Below are 22,210 nucleotides of genomic sequence, written 5' to 3' on the forward strand. Positions count from 1 at the left end.
CGAGCCCAGCAGCCGGCCCCCCCCCCCCCCCCCCAAGTTCTCCCCCTGCATACCTGGCCTGACTCAGTTTCCTTTTTGCTCTGAGTTACGGCATGGAGAGGAAGAGGAGACCTTGTCCCTCCTCTCTGAACTCCAGCATATGTTCAAGGGCTTTGTAGAATCAAGGTCTTGAAACAATATTTATGTTCAGCTCCAAGAGACCTACCTACTGGACCTTTTTCTTTTACCCACAGTAGATTGCTCTGGGACATGACTAATGTGAACCCCAGTGTAGGTGGGGTGGTCAGTGGTTCTGAGATCTTAATCCAGAGGTGCAAGGATATAAACTGGAGGCAATTTAAAACAGTAAAGTTAAATCCCCTATTCGTCTCTGAAAAGTGGAACTTTTATATATTTGGCTTTTTTGTTCCCCTTTGCCCTCACAGATCCAGCCTTGCTAAAGCACCCTCAGGATGAGGACAATTCCCTACCATGGGTGCAGTTCAGCTCAAAGTAGAAGTCCCAAATGAGGTGGCTTTTTGTTCCATTTCTTCTAACCTGAATCAGTCACGAATACTCGGAGTGAGCACTTAATCAGAGGCTCTTCTGCAGTTTCAAAGGATTGTCTTCCAGATTTAGCCTGTTTCCAAATAATTTCCTACTCTTCTGTTCTTAGTGCTGGATCGTCTGCCAGCTTTGTCAGCCAGGATGAAATGTGGATAGTGGACTCTAGGCATTTTCATCCAAAACTTTCAGATAATTACAAAGCAATAAGTAGATAATTTTCACCATCCTTGGAGAGTTAAGTTTTTAAAATTGCTTGCCAGGCTTTTTGACGCAACAAATTCAGAAAAGAAAAACAAGTTTCCTCATGCTGAGGAAGAAAAATATCTCTCTAGTTTTTGATGGCTAACCAGTCTTGAGTAAGAACCGTGTCTGACAAGCATTCAGATATAGCAGTTGTGTAGAAGCTACATGTTGTTCAGTTTGTAACTCTACAAATCAGGACTCTGAAGAAACTGCTAACAGCTGTCCAGATTTCATTCAGCAGCAAAATTGGAAGATGAGGAGGTAATTTAATGGCAAACCCCATTCTTAACAGCTTGAGGGCTCCCTTTTGAATTGGATCCTGGAAACAGTTATTCTGGCCCTGTTAATGCTTAAAGATAGACCAAAATATAAGGAAATAAAAAAGAAGGGATTGAATTAAACTTAAATCTTAGATCCAAGCTCCCTGAATTTGGGGATTGTTTGGATCTGGATCTGAACTGTGTGTCTTGGATCCACTGGTGATGGAAAATAAAAAAATAAAAATTGTTCTAATGGCCACTATTTACTTGTAACAGAGAACAGCCCTGTTGGTTAAATGTCCGAGTTCTCAGTGCACTGAGAAACCATCATTTTACCTGAATTTATCTAAGTTACTCAAACATAAGTTTGAGTACTCTGCATTGACCTTTGAAGCAACATACTCCAATTTACCTATTAATGTGGTGGTTCACTATCTATTTTGGTTCACTAGTCTATTTTTTAAATACTGAATTTTTATTCTTGAGTTATGATCTGAAAGTGTTAAATCCGTGAAGGAAGTGGAGAGAGCTCCACCGTGGTTCACCAGCATGGCATCACTTAGCAAGTACTGATTGAAGGTGGGCTATGGACTTGGTTCAGAGTCCCTTTACAAGGCTTTTATTCAACTTCAAAGGACTTTGGATTAGTCCCTTTTTCCCCAGTGAACTATCTAAAACTACAGAGCCAATAACAGCATAAGGTGCTGCTGGACTTAAGAGACAGAAATCGGCCTTTAGGAAAATGAGAGTGTGTATATAGATGGCCAGGGTGCTCTGACAGCCCCTGTGAAGCTTTCTTCTTTCCCTGTTTGAAGAACTGGCTTTCTGATACGCCTTGGTGGAGGAGAACCAGAAGAAAGTATATCCAATGCAGGCTACCAATGAAGCTTGTCAACCTGCTAGTGCAGAGGTGCCCCTCTTCTGTTGTTCTGGTTTCTGAGACAGGGTTTCCCAGCTCTGGTTGAATAAGCATGCCAGAGGGAAATGAAACTGCTGCTGTGTCTTCATGTTGAATTTGGAGTTGTTCCCTTATGTGGTGACACCCTGGTAATCTCAATTTGTCCTATTTGAAAACCACTGGTCCACTAGGCTGGGAGGAAACTGGAACCTCCCAGGCCTATTCTCATGCAGATTCTTGGTATAAATCAGTGTGTGTGCAGTTTTCTGTATGCTGCCTCAGCACTCAAGTGCCATTGCATCTCATCAATCCTTAAGTATATCATAATTTTAAAACCATAAAAATGGCTGTGCTGAGGACACATCAATGGTTCCTCCAGCCCAGTATCCCATCTCTAATGGTGTCCGAGTGCATACTCAGGGAAGATCGGGAATGGGGCAAACCTACATGATATTCTGCCCAAGGCAGTCTTTCAACATCCAATTGTTTTCACTGAGAAGGTCACATGAGCCTTCTGTGCATAGTCTAATTAGTAACCCTCAATGAATCATTTTCCCAATTACTTCCATTGAGCCTGTGTAAAATTTCTGCATTCAATACATGCTTTGGCAGGGAATCACACAGGTCAGCCACGTCCCCCCTGTGCTGAATTGGTCTGTCATCTTCAGAGATAACAGATATCTCCTTTATGTCAGGTTGGAGTTGCATTTTGGGAGGTACTGTTAGGAAAACAGTCTGATCACTTCATCACGGATTCCACTTTTACAGATGAAGGAAAGATATGATACAGCTCCACACTCAAAAGCACTCTCAGTTCAGGGGGCTTACACCAGTGGGACATGCAGCTTGTATGAAAAGTGTCTGTGAGACATAATGGATGATCTGGGCAGAGAAATGAATTGAAGGGGATGGGTCCTGGCAATATAAAAAGCTTGCATCAGGTTTTTAATTGCTTTCCTTGTGTTTTCCAACTCTTTCTCCATTTCTATTCACAAGACTCCTTAAAAAATGAAATCATAAATTTTCCACTTGCCACAGCCAATATCAGATGTGTTCAATGGCACCGAAGACTGGACCCAGATCTACTGGTAGATAATTAAACGCTAATGAGAGAGTCACTTTTACCAACCTTGGCTGCTTCATTTTAATAATTGCTGGTTGGAGCTGCTGACACAGCAGAGCTTGGAAAACAATAACCCATGTGTCCTTTTAGCAGGAAGGAGTGGTCCTATTTTTATAGTGCATCTTAAATGGCCAATTTTAATTTCCTACAAGGCTTAGGAGGGGGACTGGGATGTGAATAATTGAGAGTGGAAAAAAAATAAAGCCAGGAGGGAAAGATGTCCGAGGGAAACATAGGCGATGCATGGAAAGACTTACATTGTGAAATTAAGCACAGGTAGATTTAAATGAGAAATTTTGAAAAGCATTTTAGCTCTGTGATCAATTAGACAACTGAAGGTCACCGAGGGCTTGTCAGAGAAGTGTTCAGATAAGAAAGATGAAACACTTAAAATCTGCTTGAGGTAGCAAGATAATGAAGGACGTTGTGGAAACACACTTCTCTGCTCACCTGCATCCTCCTGGTCTGTCTTGCTAAAGAGATACTTGCTACAAGTAAAAGATAACATCTGGAATACATAAAGGGGAATATACAAAGCACCTATAAGCTACCTGGGGATCCTCATCCTATTTAGGGCTTATTTAGAGAAAGGGTTAGGATCTATTTCTTGTCACTGACAATGCTTGTAGAAGAGGATGCACACACTGCTCAGTGGGAGTGTGTGCTCTCAGTTTTGGGTACTGATGGCCATACAGAAGTGACATGTTGTTACATCTTTATGTTCACAACCTGATCTGTAGAAGGTTTCATATCTCCAGGGACTCAAAGGTTCACCCTTCTCAGGTGTTCTAACTGCACTGACATTTAGGTCCATCAAATTTTGGTCTGGATTCTCTGCTGATGTAAACTGTCAGTGTTCAACAAAGCCAGGAGGGTTTACAGCAGCTGCAGATTTGATGCTTCTCCCCAGTGACTGCTTTGGGGTTCAGCTCTGAGCTTGACAGATTGAGTGGTGACTCTTGTGCTCTTGGGCCCTTCTGTGAAGAGGTATTTTAAATTCTCCAATTCATCATCTTCCCTAGAGCTAGACAAAAAACCAAAGGCTGACTTTCAGCCAGGAGGCTGACTGAAGCTATGGCACTGGTAAGCTGAAAAAAAAAAACCAAACCAAAAAATCCCCGATCAAAATAGCCTTCTAGTTAATGTAGAGAAAGAACAATTATGAAAACTGAGAACTTGTGTACTAAAATATGTTTGCACATTGAACTCTTTTCACCTGTGTGCTTAAAAGCATACAGCTGTTCACATCAACAAGAAGACATGAAAATCAGAAGGGCTGCAGCTGACAGTTACCATGTGCAGATGTAAATAACAATGCACAGTGGAAAGCAGGGAAGAATCAGGCCTTTTCACTTAAAATATTTCTCTGGCCCAGATCATAGGAGTTGCCAGCAAAGGACTTGGTGCCAAATTCAGTAAGCCTCTCTAAGAATGTGATGACTGTATTCTTCAACCACTTACACTCCTGTAAATCACCAACATCTGATTAAAAGACAATGAAGTTACTGCAGTTATCAGCTCAATTGAAATAAGAGGATTAGAATATTTTTCAGTTTTCCTGAATATCATTTTTGCAAAGAAAATTCTGAAATAGATGATGCAGCGGAGGACACTGTTGCAGAAAAGATCCGATTGCAATTTCTTTATTATTATTAATTGCAACTTATCTAGCCTGAATGTGTTTTTACTTCATTAGCCTCAGTCAATCTTAAAGTCCATTTTTATTATTAGAATGCATTTCAAAACTGTCCTGTGTGTAATCTTGTGTGTTTGGTTTGAGTCAGCAGTTTACAGTTTGTACAGAAGTAACATTTGCAATACAAGTCCTAGAGGAATTTTTCAAGACAACAGTGTTATTTCGTATGAGCAGTTAAAAAAAAAAATCAAAAAAATTACAAACATCTGTATTTTCTCAAGGGAGACATAGATTATTGCTTACAATGGTGTGGGCTGGAATGTGCCTCTTTCAGCTGGATGAATCCATGTGCACTTGCCAAGAAAGTTTTACATTTCCCTTTTTCCTCAGCTGCTGTATCCAGCCTTGGCACTGTATCTGCTTATTATATTTATTTCTTGGATGCGCTGGTTCCAGCTTTGGCATTGACCGCGTTTCTGTATTTGTCTCCCTACCCCCCTGTCTGACATCATTCAAGTGAGATCAGGGTGGGAAAAAACCCATAGCTTGGAGAGTCTAGTCAGGTATAATAGTAAAAATAAGAGCTTATGTAGTGAGAAAAATTGTAGACAGTTGGCTAGTTACAAGCAGGATTGTTCTCCAGGAGTTTTGCCATTGTTTTCAGTGAGATCAAGACTGGGCACTTGGCTGCGGTGAGAAGTGGACCCAGGCCATGTGTTTTTTCATCCGGACCTTCCCAAAACTCAGGAGTGTTTAAATCTGGCCTCCCCTTGGTGACAACATGCAATGCTTGGATGTACATGCGCATGAGTTGATTTTGAACGTGCCATGTAAGCAGAGCCCTGGCGTTAGCGTTCCCAAGCAGAAGTTTGCAGCGGGATTGCGATAGCCTTTGGACTTTGAACAAGATGCATAATGGTGCCATCTCCTTGTGTCTTCCTTTTTCCCAGGCATGCTTGTCCCGTGTAAGGGCTGGAGGCAGTGTGGCTCACTATGGTAGCTTTCCAAAGCTGTAAATATCCAGCTGTTATATAAAAAAAGTTGGTGCTTAATACATTTTCAGGAAGACAGTTCTCTATTTGTGCTCATTTCTTGTGCTCTGCTCCTGTGTAGCTTGTATTCAAAGAAAAGTCAAGACAGAAGGCTATTCTGCTAGTCACTCCAGATTCAGAACAGTGTTCTTTATTGCAATAGTTATTCTTGGTCTTGGCCCTTTATAATCTTGATTTGATTTATTTAAACCACTGTGAAAAATCTGGGAGGCTGGTAAATTGTATTTCTTAATTCCCTGATTCATTTTCTTTAATTTTTTAATAAAGAAAATGAAAAGAAAACAAGCCTGAGAATTGATACATGATGTATACACGGCCTCTTTGGATGGGTAACATGAATCTGTCACACACGCCTCAGACATAAATCACTCTGCACCATAGGGACATTAAGACTCTTAGTACAAATGTACGTGTTGGGAAATTGTTCTGCAAATGTTACATGTACGTGTGCAGTAGCTAATTTGCAAATCTGAAAAACTTGGCTTGTTTACATCCTCTCTGAAGTAACCCAGGGTGCCTGGTCCGTGTTGGGAAATAGGCTGCTTTGCCAAATAAAGCTTTTTTTTTTAAAAAAAAAAAGTAATTTGGGTAGTATTGTAGCACAAAATGTCCCAACCTGGTAAACTTTCTATTTCATTTTGAGTTTATTTTTAGCACTCATGAATTAATGAGAGTTTTTTTTTTTTTTTCTAAGGGTGGAGCAGGGGATTCTCTGTATGGGCAGAGGGGGTGAGTGCTGGCACCACTTCAGTCCACAGCACAGGGCATGGGGGAGCGTGTGTCATCTGCTGAGCATGCAGTTCAGAGATCTCTGATCAGTCTCCAGAGACTGACTGTTACAAGCCCAGCTTGGAGAGACTGGGCTTCCAGCTTGAGTTATGGTGACGAATGACTTGAGCTCTAAAGATCTTGCTTTGATCCCTGATATGTTGGTCAAACTTGAATGTTTTACCAGTCTTTTCACCTAAGATTTATGTAGAAATGTCTGCTTCTGTGCAGTTCAGATTGGCCTCCAGCCTGAAGCCCTGAATGCTAAGCTTCATTTTGGTGTGACTTTTTTTTTCCCCCACAAAACTAGGATTTCATTTGAAAAAAAACCCAGAATAATTATTTTGATAGGGTTTCCTTGCGCCGAGGTGCCAGTAACTAGTAGCCTGTAAATCATGGTGCCTGTGGACCAGCCGAAAGCCTGCTTTCTTATTTCTGAGGGAACTGCTAGAGCCAAAGGCCATCTCTCTGGGTAGACATTCTGGGATTTGAATTTATCTGTATTTGATGTGTATGCAGTTGAATATGCTATTCGCAAAGAAGAATAGCATGTGTAATAATTATAAGGGGATATGTCTAGAAAAGGAGTCCAAATTCAAGGATGCAATGAATGAATCAGTGGTTAATTAAAGTGTTTCTGAAGTATTTGGATGATATAATGGGAGAGTAGCTTAAAAATTGTTTTGTCCAGTTATTGCTATCTACTTATTTAACTGGAAGACAAATATGTATCAACCAGTAGTAACAACATGATTGCTTATACAGTACCTTCATGCTCAGCTAACACATCTGTAGGTTGAATTGTTCAGCACACTCAAAGTTATAGGGAAGTCAGAGGGTTTAAATGAATGTCTTGAGCTTAACCTCTTGTGTGATTGCAGGCAAGGGCAAGGAAGCCGAATTGTAATGTGAGTACCAAAGGTGTTATGTGGTTTTAAATTGCAGTTCAAAGCCATGCTTTCTGGTTTATGGCTGAGGACTAAGTTGGTGGCCGAAAGGTTTTAGATGTTGATAAGTTCAGCCAGCAAACAATGTTTTACATGTGAAAAACCCTGTCATGTGGTCATAGATGTTCATAAGTAGATCAGAGTTTTACTTGGCATGGCTTAAAGTTTAGCCTATGGACACGTTAGGCCTGAAACATTGTGTAATGTTATATTAGGAGGAAAACAAAAAGAGGGTTTGAGAGAGATTAGATTTCAGTGATTTTAAGTGATTTAGGTGCCAAAGACTTTCAAATACTCTTCAGCATGCTTTAACCTTGAGTGATGCATGTAGACTGTAGTGTTCGCATGAGAAAATATTATGTGGGTTTCAAATAGTTCCCCTTTTAGATATGTAGTTGTAAAGACCTACTCTGATAATGGAAGTTTAATAATATCAAGCATGAATAACAAGCAATTGTGCTTTTGCTGGATTATTTGCATCAAGGGACTACCATAAAGTCACAGTTCGGTGCCTGTCATTACAAAGAGTGAGCATGAACTGATGTCGTAATAATGAAAAGACAATAAAGCTTTTGGTTTCAGCAGAAATGTGGCAAGTTCTGGTAGGCAGTATGGTTTCTAGAAGATGGGTATGTCATGAGAGGCTGGTGTCCTTTGTCTGATAAGTGCTGCCTATCTCTATCAATCTACTCAAATGCCTGTGTGTTAAAAAAATAAAAGCAATTTGACTTCTGGCTGTGATCATAAGGAAATCATGCAGAGATGGCATTGAAATTACTATTATTCAAAATACTCATAATGCCCTAATGTGGACTTGCACAAGGAGTTGGACTTTAAACCAACAGAAAATGTTGCATATGAGGGAGAACGGTGCTGATTTTGAGTAAAGTAGGAAGAGGAAGGGAACCCGCACAAGGGTTGTTGGTTGAAGGTTTCCTTATGTCTTTGCCCACAGTGGTGATCCCCGACTCTCAGTATAGGCACTGTTTTTGCATAACCCAGCCTTTATCCATGCACAGCCATAGTGACTCCAAACTGTTAATTATGTTTTTCACACCCAGTAAAATCAGGCTAAGCTCCCCTCCATTCCTCCTAGCACTGTGGATCCCGTCTCTCATCCTTCGTGCTCCCCACACCACCTCAACGTGGTTACACAAGTCAGCCAGCGAGCCAAAAGAAACCTCTGAGCTCTCTGGCTGTAAGAACCACTGGTGGGAGCCAGGTTTTTGCTGTATCATCCCTCTGAGGGATTGGGCAGGCGAGAGAAAGGGCCAGGGTTGGGGCTCACAGGGGCTGCTCAGTTCCCGGCGCTGAGAGGGACGCCCTCTCCCCAAGCCCTCCTATCGGAGGAGGCTGCGTTGGCAGCCTTTGCAGCATGAGGCCACAGGAACGTGCTCCGAATAGGATCTGTCATTTGGGACTTTGGTGGTGGGGATCATGATATGTGAAAGGGGAGTATTGAGGTTTTTGGACGTGTGTGTAATACCCGTTCACCAGCTTGGGACTGGTCTGTCTCTCTTTTTAGCTGGTTTTTATCCCCAGGTTTTCCGTCATGCTCCAAGTCTCCATTAACAAGTGTTTGTTTATGTTGTACTTGCTCTAGGCCACTATCCGCCTAGCAAAGCATAATACACAATGTCCAAACAAAGACAGAAATATGGGCTAATTAATTCCTGATTCAGGGAAACAAAAGATAAATTCCTAAGTAAACTAAGTTTTCCTAAAGCTAAATAGCTCTTCCCACCTACTTTCTTAATAGGCTCAATCAGGGTTTGGAGGAGAGCACCATGAGATGATCTTCAGGCTGTGCTGAGGAGAACTTCGCTGGACACTACAGTAACACCATCTCTAAATGGGAATGCTCTAGTGACACAGGCCAACTTGGCCATTGTCCACTGGGAGATCGTGCTTTGCTCATCCTGTTTGCCGAGCCAGGGCATTTGGGCTGGTGTGTTCTCAGAGGTGAGCTCAAACCCTAGGACTCTGGTCTCTCTAGCCTTCTGCTCCAAGTGGATGGAGAGGCTCCATCAGTGAATAATTCAGGCTATATAAATCACTGTCCTCTATTGACTTTCCTGTCAGAGGGGCATAAGGAAAGTGGTTTCCTTAGCTGCCTCAGTGAATATCTTCCCTCCCTCAGGATCAGTCTTCACCATTGTAAGAGCCCGGGACAGGGGATGCAATAAATTCTGGCATGTGCTATATGTTATGTGTATATGGCTATGTGCTATATGTCTGTGGCTACCTGTGTCTACACTGCATAAAGAAATGCCTGTAACTCTAACATCTTCTTTCAGCAGCAGCTGACACCAGGGATTATTTTGGGATGGATTTTGTCTGCCTGACACTAGCCAGAGAGTAGAGAGATGGCTGGTCATGCCATGCTGCTTCAGTGTGGGTCAAGCGCGTGTCCCTTCCCTCTGCTCTACCCCACAGTTCCCCTTAACTCTATGCTTGAGTATGGATTCGTATCCCCGAAGTATCTCTCCAGCTCTCTGACAGAGTCCCACTGGGTAATCTTTACTGGTAACTATAAACAGACTGGATAGAGCTGAGCCTTCTTCTTTCCATTTGATTCCCTACAGGGCAAATCCTGAAAGCCTTTCTTCCAGTTTCAGTGAGTCCCGTAATTGGGATTTCTCTTTCCCAGATTTGCTAATGTCACTGTTGCTGGAGGGTATTCATTAGCTGAACACAAGATACTGGGGCTGGTCCAAGAATGGCTGGGTGAAATTATATGGGCTGTTTTATACCAGGGTTCAGATAAGAGAATTTTTTTTTTAAAACTTGGGTGCAGTGGGAATATCACCTGTCAGCATCTGGCACTGTAAATTGCCATGTCAGTTTGTTGGAAGAATCTATGAATGGGACCAAAAGTGCCCCTGATTTACATCACTCAAAGCTGATACTGTTTTTTTAGCATCACACGATACACAAGCACAGCTAAAAAGCCGTTATGGAAAAAAAAAAAAGTTGAAGTTAGACATTTTCTTCGTACTCATGGGAGCTGAAAACTCAAGCTTACTGTCAACAGCCTTGGAAAACATTTTATGTTTCCAGAGTTCTGAATCCAAGCATTCCCATGAAGCAGTGGCACAGTTTGAGAGTAACATGCTCCTTTCTTTTCATTAGGATATTTTTTTTCCAATAGATGTACAAGTATTTTAAAATACTTCTCTTGCTCTTAGGGGCAAACATCTCCCTTCTCAGAGCAGATTTCCGTCAGAGGTGGGGAAAGGGAAATGTGTACTTCCTTAAATAAATACCTATATATGTTTTTAGTGTTTCTGGGTATTTTATTTTTCAAGCAGAAGCTTGACTTTTTTTTTTTTTAATAACCATCGTTTAGCATTATGGAAAATGTAGAGTTGTTTTGGCTGGATGGAGCAAAGCAGGGGGTTAAATTTTAGCATATTTAGTAGCACAGAGATCTCTCTTCTGTGAAAGACAGGATTGTATTATGTAACAGCCCGGCTGCCAAATACTTCTGCTGGCAGCAGTCAGCCTTCTATGCACCATTGACATCAAAACCTAATGAGGTTTGATCCAGAGAAGGGATTTGAAAGGACGTCTTGTTTTTCTTCCATCTTCACAAACTGAACTTGTTTAAAAGAAGAAAAAAAAAAAAGAGAGAAGAAAAGAAGATACAGAGTCTTGTTTGATAAATGAGGAAAAACAGTGGTTTTTCTCTGAAGTTTTGGCTGTTTATTGGTTTAACAGCTGTTGCTCAGAACAAGTCATTTCTATTGACGGTGTTTATCATATCAGCTAACCTTGTGTGATGGATCAAGAGGGCTGGAGGTCGGGCCTGGGTGTATTTCCTCCACAGGGCCTTTCTGACAGCTTATCTTAGTGTCTCCTGTGCCTAATACTCATACATAGTCATATTGACCTTTCAGTAATCATAGGACTGAACAAGTGTCCCACTCCCTATAATGTGCATGCTAGGTAAAATATGACAGCAAGTAAGTGGGGACAAGAAACACGGGAACATAACAAGTCAGCATGCGGGGATACTGAGCTCCGTGAAGGCTGACCCAGTGCTAGAAGCAATATAGTCTGATATGGTGCCAGAGGTAATGAGCTCTTGCTGAAAAGCAGGCCTTACTAGTTTACCTAAAAACATAAAGGATCTGCTACTGGGTGAGAGAAAAGATTTATCTAGCCTGACCTCCTCTCTGACAACGACTGGTAACAAAGGCTTGGAAGGAGGAGATCAGGGCGTGTGTTGAGTGGTCTGTCCCCTGGTATAACACCGACCGGCAGGTTAGCCGTATCCTGAGTTGGAGATTTAATAGACTGTGACTCTGTGAATATGTTTAATCCCATTCTGAGCTCATACCATGTGGTCACAAGCTCCACAGTTTATGTTGTGTGGAAAACTTTTTTTCTCTGGTTTGTTTCAAACCTGCTCTCAGCTTACTTGGACCCAGGCTATTTTCTCTGCATTGTCGTGTACAGGAATATGGGAACACACCAGCTCATGCAAACATGGAGCACCATCAGATCAGGTTTCAGCTTATGAGCTTGCCTCGTCATTGTCATGATTTAGGGTGACTTTGTGGTTTTAAGTAAGGATTTAAATCAGAATGAGGTAGACTGACAGATGTTTACTAGAAGCAGCTTCCCATGAGGTGTAACGTAGCTTGTGCATCCATGGTAAAAGGAATACAAAGCTTCTCATTTGAAATAAATAGCAGAGTTGCCAGCAGTAGCAAAACAGAGGCAGGAAAGGACGTCTGGGTAGCATATTGAATAGTTTATGCAAGTACCGTCCTTGCCTTGGAAATGTACGGCAGAACATATCCACTTACCTTAGCCTTACCCAGGAAGTTCAATCTCTTTTTGTTCGTTTGCCAGTGGGAAGGGTGGTGTAACCAGGGGTTAAATATCCCAAATGAAATCGCTGAACAAGTCAGTGGCAGAGCTGGGATTGCAGTCCAGGAGCAATGTCTTTCAGTTACATATCTAGTCTCCTGCCTGCATTTCTCTGGAAAAGTATTCCTGGTCACAATGTTAGAGGTGTTAACTCCAAGTTTGACAGTTATGCTTGTATTTCTGCTTCCACCCTGAAAGTTTCAGGGCTCTTTTGCCTGTTCAACGAGTCCTGTCAAAGCTATTTTAAGAGAAAACTACAGAGCCCAGGATTATCGTTAGTTTTAACTCGTTCAACGCTTCAGCTGTTGCCAAAGTTCTCTGATGATGGTCACACGTGTAGGAACAGAAACATGTTGATAAAGTCCAACTTTAGCACGTGTTACCAGCAGTACAGGAGTGGAATGTGAATGATAAACAGTATTGCCACGTGACAGGCTGCATTTTGCATGCAGGTCTCAGCATCCGCTTCTCTCCCCTAGAATAGCTCCCAGTCTGCCAGGATCCTGGGCAGCTACAGAAAGCTGGTTGCTTCTAAGGTAACCTGTTAGAGGAATGAGGTTGGTTTCCCCTCTTTTTTTCTGTCCCCCTAGATTTTCCTTCCAAAGGCCCAGCATGTTTCAGAACAGTATTGTGCCAATGAAAACATATCTGCATTTAAAAGTGGCAAAAGTAGTATGGGTAAAAGTAGTCATCGCAACGCTGGAGGTTTCTCCTGTTCGGAAGGAGTAATTATGCCGAAAGTTTTCTGGTCTAGCTCTGTAACGTACAGAGCTGTTGGGATGTACACTCACAAAGAACCAAGTAAGACTCTCAAACCCTGACCTGATTTGGATTTTTGAAGAGTGGAAGTTCACATGGCTTTCGGCATCTGTGAAGACAATGTAAATTAATGCAATGGTCTTTAGACAGCATCTCAGAGGAGGGACTCTAACGACAGGCCATAGAGCAGTGACTGATGGGGGCAAGAAACTGCTGAGTCCCTTGGAAAAGGCAGGATGTGCAATTGCATCCATTTTGCTACCACATCCATATCTACTTTTCTATCCTGATTAAGATAGGGATGAACAGAGGGATTAGCAGGTTATGCTTGTATATCCTGAAAATTTTGGGCTCAGTGAGTGTACCCTTATTTTAACAGCTCCTGCATTTGTAGGAATGGGTTGTTTTAACAATAGATATGACCAAATGCCAAGCCCAATTTATTTATCTGAAGATCAAATCTGAAAGTTTTCTTGTCCTTTGAGAAAGCTTCTTGGGGACACGGTTCTTAAACTCATCCTCGTTTTCAGGTTGCATTCACACCAGAAGATCTTGGGGCGGGGAGGTATGCTAGCATTCATGTCCTGTTTGTGGTTTGCTTGGGTTTGTGTGTGAGTTTAGTACAATCTCAAGGAATCCAAATTGGATTGTGAGAGTTTCACAAATAAATGTCATGGAATAGAATAATTTTGTTGTTCAACCTTGTCATCTTGGTGAAAGCAGAAGTTGCTTAGAGGATGGACTTAGTAAAAACAGTGTTGCCTAAAAGCCTGGGTTAGCACCCCAGTTTGGGGGTCACCTCCATTGATTGTGGAGGAGTTGTATTCATGTCAAAACATAGAGACAAGAGGATGAATCATGTTCTGGAATTTTTAATGCAGACAATAAAAACACGCAATTAAAGTTGGAGTGATTTATAGTATAAGCCTATTCCATTGGGGGCACATTTGAAGCAATAAGGGTGTCCTCTTGTTTGCAGTACATGGGCCAAAACCAGAGAGCATAGTGTCCAAATTGCTTTTCACAAACCTGGCATGACACCCTATTTTTGACGCTGCTTGACAGCTAGACACTGCTAATTGCTTATATTAATGTATAGTAAGGCAGGAAAATTGTTAGCTTTTGCTTGGTAGTTAATCTAAAGTCATTGATGTCTTCAAAGCCTTTGCAAGAGGTTATTTCAATACATATATTGCAGCAGAACATACAAGAGGATATTTGCATAACACCGTAGGTGCACTCAAACTTTTCTCAGATACATATATTGATGTGGCTACCATGGGCTTAGGAAAGCGGAGGAAAAGCACTAGGTTTGGCAAAGCCCAGGATACAGGTTTGGCTTCTAATATCTGCAAACTAGCTTTAGACAGTGCCCAATTTTCAAGCCAGGCAGTGTGCCTGGGCCCCAGTATTTTGTTCTGCCCTTCTTCTGGGAACATGGCGCGTCCCAGCAGCCAAGGCAAACATGGCGTTTGCTTTTGCTGGGTTATGTTTGGCTCACATTTCCTGAAGGAAAGAGCTCAGGAAAATAAAAACTTGATTTTTATTGGGCATTGTAATAAGAATGATAGTGGCTCATTAAACAGAGCAATTGCATTTCACCCTTTTCCTTCTGTGAGGCTAGTGGGAGAAACAGGCCATGTGCATCGTAGTGGAGAGTAGACATTAATTCTCCATCTATCTAGCAGAAAGTAGCAGTTTACGCAAAATTCTTTGGGGAACAAACTGCATATTTACTTCTGTATCTAAAAGCCTGGCTAGTCGGCCCAGATCTTGTAGAGCTTCTACAAGAAAAAAACAACTTTCCGTTACCTAGCTCTACCCTTCAACCATTTAAAATGGCCACTTTGTAGCATCTGGCTTCCACAAGGAGCCAAATGTAAGCAGGGCTGTTTCTAGTACCCAGGGAAGTCAATAGAAGGACGCCATTTGGTTTTGATTTGGGCCTCAGACAAAGCAGCTGAGGGGGGTATATTTTATGTGGCAGTGTGGCACCTAGATTTCATGGTGATTTGTTTATTGTAAATACTGCAGAATGAAAAGAATATAACTGCAGATGAATTCTGTGACATCTGTAAATTCATGTTATTCAACAACACAGGTGCAGCAGAACATCTGGAAAGGACCATATGTTCTGCTAGAAAAACATGTCTACCTAAATCTGGGGTGCAGTATATCAGCCAGCATCCATTTCATTAATTGAATTCTCAAGATCAGTTTAGCAGCTGGAATTATCTGCCCCCGTCCTAGATGTGTTTGCTTTTTGCAGTGCTATCTTCTGTCATTTAGTGGCCACTAGTTTTTACACATAAAAGACTTACCTCTCTAAGTTCTTTGTGCTTACTGTGTGAGGAACCCTGGATGCAAAACAGAAAACAATGAAAAGAAAAAATGGGTCTTGGATAATTAGTGACTCTTTTGGGATATTTATTGCTATGGTGTCTCTAGAAGTGTTTGCACAGAAAAGGGATTGGAAACTAAATCCAATAAAAGATGCAAACACCTTTGCATTGTGTAATTGTCCTTGTAGCTATTTAAATCCAGTATTAACAGCTCCCTAAGGAGCAAAAATTAAGTAGCTAGGATTTCCTATGAGCTAATGTAGGCAACTCTGCAATGAGCATGGTGGCTTTCATGAATCTCACTCTTGTATGTGCACCCATCTAGCATCTACCGATAAGGTCCCCAAGGTAAGCACTACAGTGCTGGCCTTTGGTGTTGGGAAACAAAAGGTAAAATCTTCATGTTTAGCAAATATAAAAATAGGCAGGATAGTAGAACTGCATTCTGGCACTGTGTATTCTGAAAGGAGTCACAAATTGATTAGGGAAGCTTTTTTTATTATTATTCCGGGGAGCTGCCTTTAGCAGTACTACACATTTATTCTTGGAAAGGTTACCCTGTTAAGATGTTTCAGGATTAGGTGCACCAAAACTAAGTCACACTTTCCTCAGCCATATCTTCTGATTTTCAAATGAAATCTCAAGGTATTTAGTTGGGGGGGGGGACACAGACCCAAACTCAGCAGCAACAAATTGTTCCCTTCATGATACAACAAAGGATAAACTTTTATTGGTTTATGGGTTTGCTTCCCCCTTGTCACTTGGCTGCATCTCAGAGTCATAATCAGTACCTTTTAACACCAGAATGAAGCAGATTTGCTCCATATGTTTCATACTGTCTATTGCTACACTGTCTGCTCTAGCTGTGCCCATAGCCCAGTGACTCCCATGTCAAGGCTGCAAGAGCCAGTAAATTGCAAGCTCTTGGCAATAGCAGTAACTATTCCCCCTGAAAATATTGCATTATATTCCCTGGCAAAAGAGAACATCTAATGGAGTACAGATGATGTGAATTAATCTTTGAATAAGCATTTAATTTGTTGGCCAAGATCTGATTGCCCTTTTTTTGTAGTATTCTCATAATGAACATAAAAAGATTACAAGATTTGTGAATGTAGTCAGTCCTCTGGAAGCTCTGGCAGCTGGCTCAGCTTTGACTTAATTTTTTTTTCCCCCTTAGTAATTAAAAACACTTCTACAAGCTCAGAACCCGACCATCATTAAAGGCACTTCCAGAGCAAGATGTAAGATTCAGAATTCCATCACCTCGCTTAGCCTCTTCTAGCCAGAGATGCTGAAGAAAAGTATCCTGCTGAGAATTTGTTTGAAAAATGTAGTTCTTGCACAGGTCATTAGAACTGAACAGGTTGGCTTGTCTACAAACATATGGATTAGAAGTATTGCTATAGCTGAGGTACAGGACACTTAAATTAATCCCTCCTCTTGGGTAAACCCTGCTTTCATTAGGCTCAATAAAGAGCACACTGCCATGGCCTATAATAAATCTCACCCCCAAACCATTTCCAGAATGATGTACAGGATGGCAGAGAAAAGATGCTGGTAATTACATAAAGCTTTAGTTAAAAATATATGGAGTACATTTGAATATTCACAAACTCATTAGCAGAAGATGAGAAGACCCTGTGGCTTTCCGGACAATGAAAGGGTCTTGCACCAGCAGTGTGTTTGCGTCATGATGGAGAGGAACTGGGAATAGAGGGAGCAATGGGAGAGAGAGGAATAGAAAAATCCAAAAGGATTATTTTGAACTGGGTCCCAGAAACAATAGGGTGTAGATAAGATATTGCAGGCAATGCTTGTCTTGAAGCAAAGACTCACTGGTGAAATCAGGGGGCTGTGAGTCCTGGCCTGAATCCCACTAGCACTGACTCCATCCCACAACATGTGGAATCTCAGGTTCCAGATGCAGTTGAATCTACAAGGCTATGTGACTGCTCTGATCGGGTTGGGGCTAGCCCGTGTCTCGCCCTTCAGCACGGGGCGAGAAGGTGGGAAATGACACGGTACACCTGGTAGGGTCAGTGTCATGGGCCATTCGGGAGGGACCATGGGACAAGGGGAGTTTGCTGTTCTCCATGGCCAGAAGTGATTGTGGCCTGAAGGAACGGGGATGCAGTCCAGGCCTTGGCATTTAAACAAGGAAGTGGTGACAGGAAGATTTGCAGGGAACAGATGTGGAAGGAGAAGGAGAGTTCAGGGACAAGGAGGATGGTGCAGTTGGTTCAGGTGCAAAAAGAAGGTAGCTGGAGAAGGGTGGTAGGTACTAGGCCATATTTGAAAGCTCAAATGGCTGTGGCTTTTTTTTCTTCTTCATTGTTAGCGCACATGGCAGGTTGGCACAGTTCAGAGCTGCATTTCCAGCTGAGGGCTCTTAGTTGCAGGGGCAGACTCTCTTCTTGAGCATGTTTCTGCAAGGCTTGTGTTAGGAGGTGGAAAAATATGGTCTTGGGCTAAAGCCAAGGAGTGGAGCAAAGACAGCTGGGTTTTATTTCTGATCCCAACACAGGTGTAAGGTTTATAGGAGTCATTTAACCTTCCAGTTCCCTTAATGTAAAACAGAATAATAGCCTCTTCTTATCTAAAAGGATATTTTAAGGCTTAATTCCTTAGTAAAGCACTTCTGAGGTAGAAGCTGCTGGTGAGAGGTAGAAAAATTTGAAAGCAGTGTTCACGCATCTGGGAGTTCTGTCTTTGACTTTTAACTCTACCCCAAAGGGCATCTACATTTTGGCATCTGTACTCCTGTTCTACAGTGTTTGTGCAAGTGTTGTGTTTGCTGTTTTCCTGGTTAAACTCACGTGACAAGGTCAGATGGCTTCTTGGCTGATCCAGAAATGTCAGACTGACAGCAAACCACAGTGGGACCCAAGCATGGATATCAGGTGCCTTGTTACAGATTTCACTGCTTTGTAGCAGAGTGCTCGTGTATGGCACAGCTAGGTCTCAGTTTGGGGCAGTTCAGCTGACAGGTAACTGAAAAAATTGAGGAAAAAGAAAATGGAGCAACTCCTTTACAGCAGTTAGGGTAACAATTTACCCATTCCCCCTGTGAATCTCTTATATCAGAAAAATTCCCAGAGAATATGCTGCGTGATTTTCAAGGATGCTGAGCACTCATGATTCCTCTTGTTTCCAGTGGAGAATCAAGCCGTTCATTTGTTTACTGATAGCTGACTTGCAGCAAGAAGCTACAAGGAGGAGAAATGCAATGAGACAGTGACTTCCACAGATTGATGTGATACAGGAAAATCTTAAACCTTCTGAAGACCTTTTTCTGTTAAAATTAGCATTTTTAGTGTCCATCAGGATCCCCTTTGTTCTGCAGCATTATGGGGAGGAAAAAGTAATGTTGGTCCAGTTTACTTTATGTACTTCGCTTATTTGCAATATTATGTTCACCATGTACAGGACTCTCACAGATGGCCATCCTCTCCCAAATATGAAAACAGCTTCAAGTACCTACTAGGCACTGTGGTGTGTTCAGGAGTGGTCAGTGTCCTCCTGGGCTGGTAACCTCCATAGATAAGGGATGCAAACCGAGCCAGAAGGAAGCAGTTATGTTCCTGTTATACAAATGGGAGAGAGAGGCCCCAAAATCAGGTGCCTTGCTTAGGATTGTGCTGTATATATGTGGCAGAGCACTGGGACTAGTTTTTACTCAACCACTGAACCATACTCAGCAGTGGCTGGTAGTTTTAAAACATTACTCGAGCAGGTTGATTAAATTCCACCTATCAGGTCTATTTTGCTATTAGTAGAGCTGCTGAGTGTTTCTCTGGGATTCCTCTCCTCTCTCCGCCCCCCTGGGTTTGCTGTGTGAAGTTATGTATCCCTTAAGTTTTCCTTGAAAACTCAGATTCATTCAGTTCCATGAATGCACGATTCACAGTGGAGCTGACACATTTCATTAAGCTCAGCACATTGCGTAGAGGCTTGGCAAAGGGTCCCTGGGCTTTATTCAACCCAGACACACCGTGTGACCAGCTGTCACAGACTGTGTTGTAAAATTAGAATAAAACCATAAAACACAGTTGAGGGAAGGGAAAAAAATTGTCCCTCTCTGGGGACAGCACTTTGAGCTGTGACAAAAGATTCACAGAGCACATCAGACACAGACATACACAAAAGCTTTGTGTAAAACTCATCTGTTTTCATTTTTCATGCTTGAACATTATACCATGGGTAGGTGCCACTGTATAAAGGATTCACCTTGTTCTAGCACTAGTTCTGCTTTTAACTTTGCTGTCCAGAGCACATACAGCTTTTGGTGGAACAGTGTATCCTTTTAACCAGGCTACAGGACTAAAAACAGCCTGTAAAAACATTGCCTCTTGCCATGCTACATTAGGGAACAGCTTAAGAGAGGAGAGTTGTGCAGCCCTTTTTCCATACAGGAACTAAAATCTGTTTGTGTTCATTAGATCTGCCAGAGTCTGCATGAAGTAGACATGCATACTGGTTGTCCTGGTTTGCAGCGATCTTTTTTTTTCTCCCCCATTGTGTGAGGCAGCATGGTGTGGGATTCTTCACTGTGCATATGCATCTGGGTTTGGTTTTTTGGGGGCTTCTCTGACCTCAGGACTCTTTAAGTGTCCCAACCCCAAGCAGTGCAAAGCTATGACATCTCCTCTTGACTCCACATAAGAAATGTAGCTGGGTGGCTATCACAGTGCATTTGATGCATGGGATGCTGGATCAGGAGAGAGGGATTAGCACTGCAAGTGTTTCAGGCATCTTTTGGGGGGTACATCAGGCAGGAATCAGCCGGGGTATGAAGCTTGTTATATCTGATTAAATGGCTAAAGGATCATTACAAGGTTGAATTCTAGGACTCTGCTGCATTTGAGGGTGCACTTGGAGGCACTGGGAGATTGATTTGTTGAGTATCTGTATTTTCTCTTGATATCAGATGGAGATCTTGATTATCTGAAACAGGACTCCCCAGATTAGTGGATGTGAGGAAACTGTGATCTAAGTGAATTGGCCACAAACGACAACCAGAATACAGAGCTGGGACAAAACTCGTATTTCCTGACTTCCACCATTGCAGTTAAAAATTATACCTGGTAGTTAATTGTCACTGTTAGGTAATTGAATGATATATAAGTAGGTCATAACTTTGACAGAGAAATAATTGGAGACCTCAAGACATGGATAGATGACTACTGTAGATGCTAACAAAATTAGTTAATCAACAGTGATGAAATTATATCATCATCCAGTAAGTGAAGCATGCAACACCACGACTGGAATGTGTTCAACGCCTGCTGTTTACCTTGATTCATGCCAATTTATAAAATGGGTTAAGATCTTTCTATTCCAGCATCATGTTCTCCGTGTGAGAGAAAGCTTCCCTAATGAAATGCTTCCAAGTGAAAAATTCTGTTCTAAGGCTCATTAATCTTTCCTCTGTAATAAGGAGGTGCCATTCTATGTCCATGCTGAATCCTCACCCATCTGAAGCAGAGATGGTTAACAAAATTTATACCACGTGGAAATTAAATATGTGTTAAGTTCTCATTTGCTTATGTTTAAGAGCCACACATATAACCTTGGGTAGAAGAACAGCTCCTTGAGGGCATTAACAGGCATCTGCAATGACTTCTGCATGCAATGCTATCAGTTGCATTCATCTCTTAAAATAGGGTCACTATGTTGAAAAGGCAGAAGGATGAGGTTGCTGAGGTGCATCAGCACAGTAAGGGAAGGTTTGGGTTCAGGTCTGTTCTTTGTTGGACTCAAGAGTCGCATCCTGTTCCAGACACTGACACAGCCCTAGTACTGGAAATGGAAAGCCTCCACATGCTTCGTGATGGCACTGGTTCTTCACTGGTGGCAAATGGAGTTAAATCTAGTTGGAGGCCGGTTATAAGCGGTGGTCCCCAGGGCTCAGTGTTGGGGCCAGTTCTGTTTAACATCTTTATAAATGACCTGGATGGGGTCAGCATATTTGCAGATGACACTAAACTGGGTGGAAGTGTTGATCTGCTTGAAGGTAGGAAGGCTCTGCAGAGGGATCTGACCAGGCTGGATCCATGGGCTGTGGCCGATTGTGAGGATCAACAAGGCCAAGTGCCGGATTCTGCACTTGGGTCACAACAACCCCATGCAACGCTACAGGCTTGGGGAAGAGTGGCTGGAAAGCTCCTTGGCAGAGGGGGATCTGGGGGTACTGGTTGACAGCCAACTGAATATGAGCCAGCAGTGTGCCCAGGTGGCCAAGAGGACCAACGGCCTCCTGGCTTGTATCAGAACCAGTGTGGCCAGCAGGACCAGGGAAGTCATCCTTCCCCTGTACTCAACATTGGTGAGGCTGCACCTCAAATACTGTGCTCAGTTTTGGGCCCCTCACTCCAAGAAGGACATTGAGACACTGGAGCATGTCCAAAGAAGGGCAACAAAGCTGGTGAGGGGTCTGGAGCGCAAGGCTCATGGGGAGCGGCTGAATGAACTGGGGCTGTTCAGCCTGGAGAAGAGGAGGCTGAGGGGAGACCTTATCGCTCCCTACAGCCATCTGACATGAGAGGGGAGCTGGGGCGGGGGGGGGTGTCGGCCTCTTCTGCCAAGTAACAAGTGATAGGACAAGAGGAGATGGCCTCAAGTTGCACCAGGGAGGTTTAGATTGGATATTAGGAAAAATTTCTTCACTGAAAGTGTTATCAGGCACTGGAACGGGCTACCCAGGGATGTGATCGAGTCCTCATCCCTGGAGGGATTAAAAAGACGGGTGGGTGGGG

Source organism: Egretta garzetta, unplaced genomic scaffold, assembly GCF_000687185.1.
Source record: "Egretta garzetta isolate BGI_Z169 unplaced genomic scaffold, ASM68718v1 scaffold215, whole genome shotgun sequence".
NCBI lineage: Eukaryota > Metazoa > Chordata > Aves > Pelecaniformes > Ardeidae > Egretta > Egretta garzetta.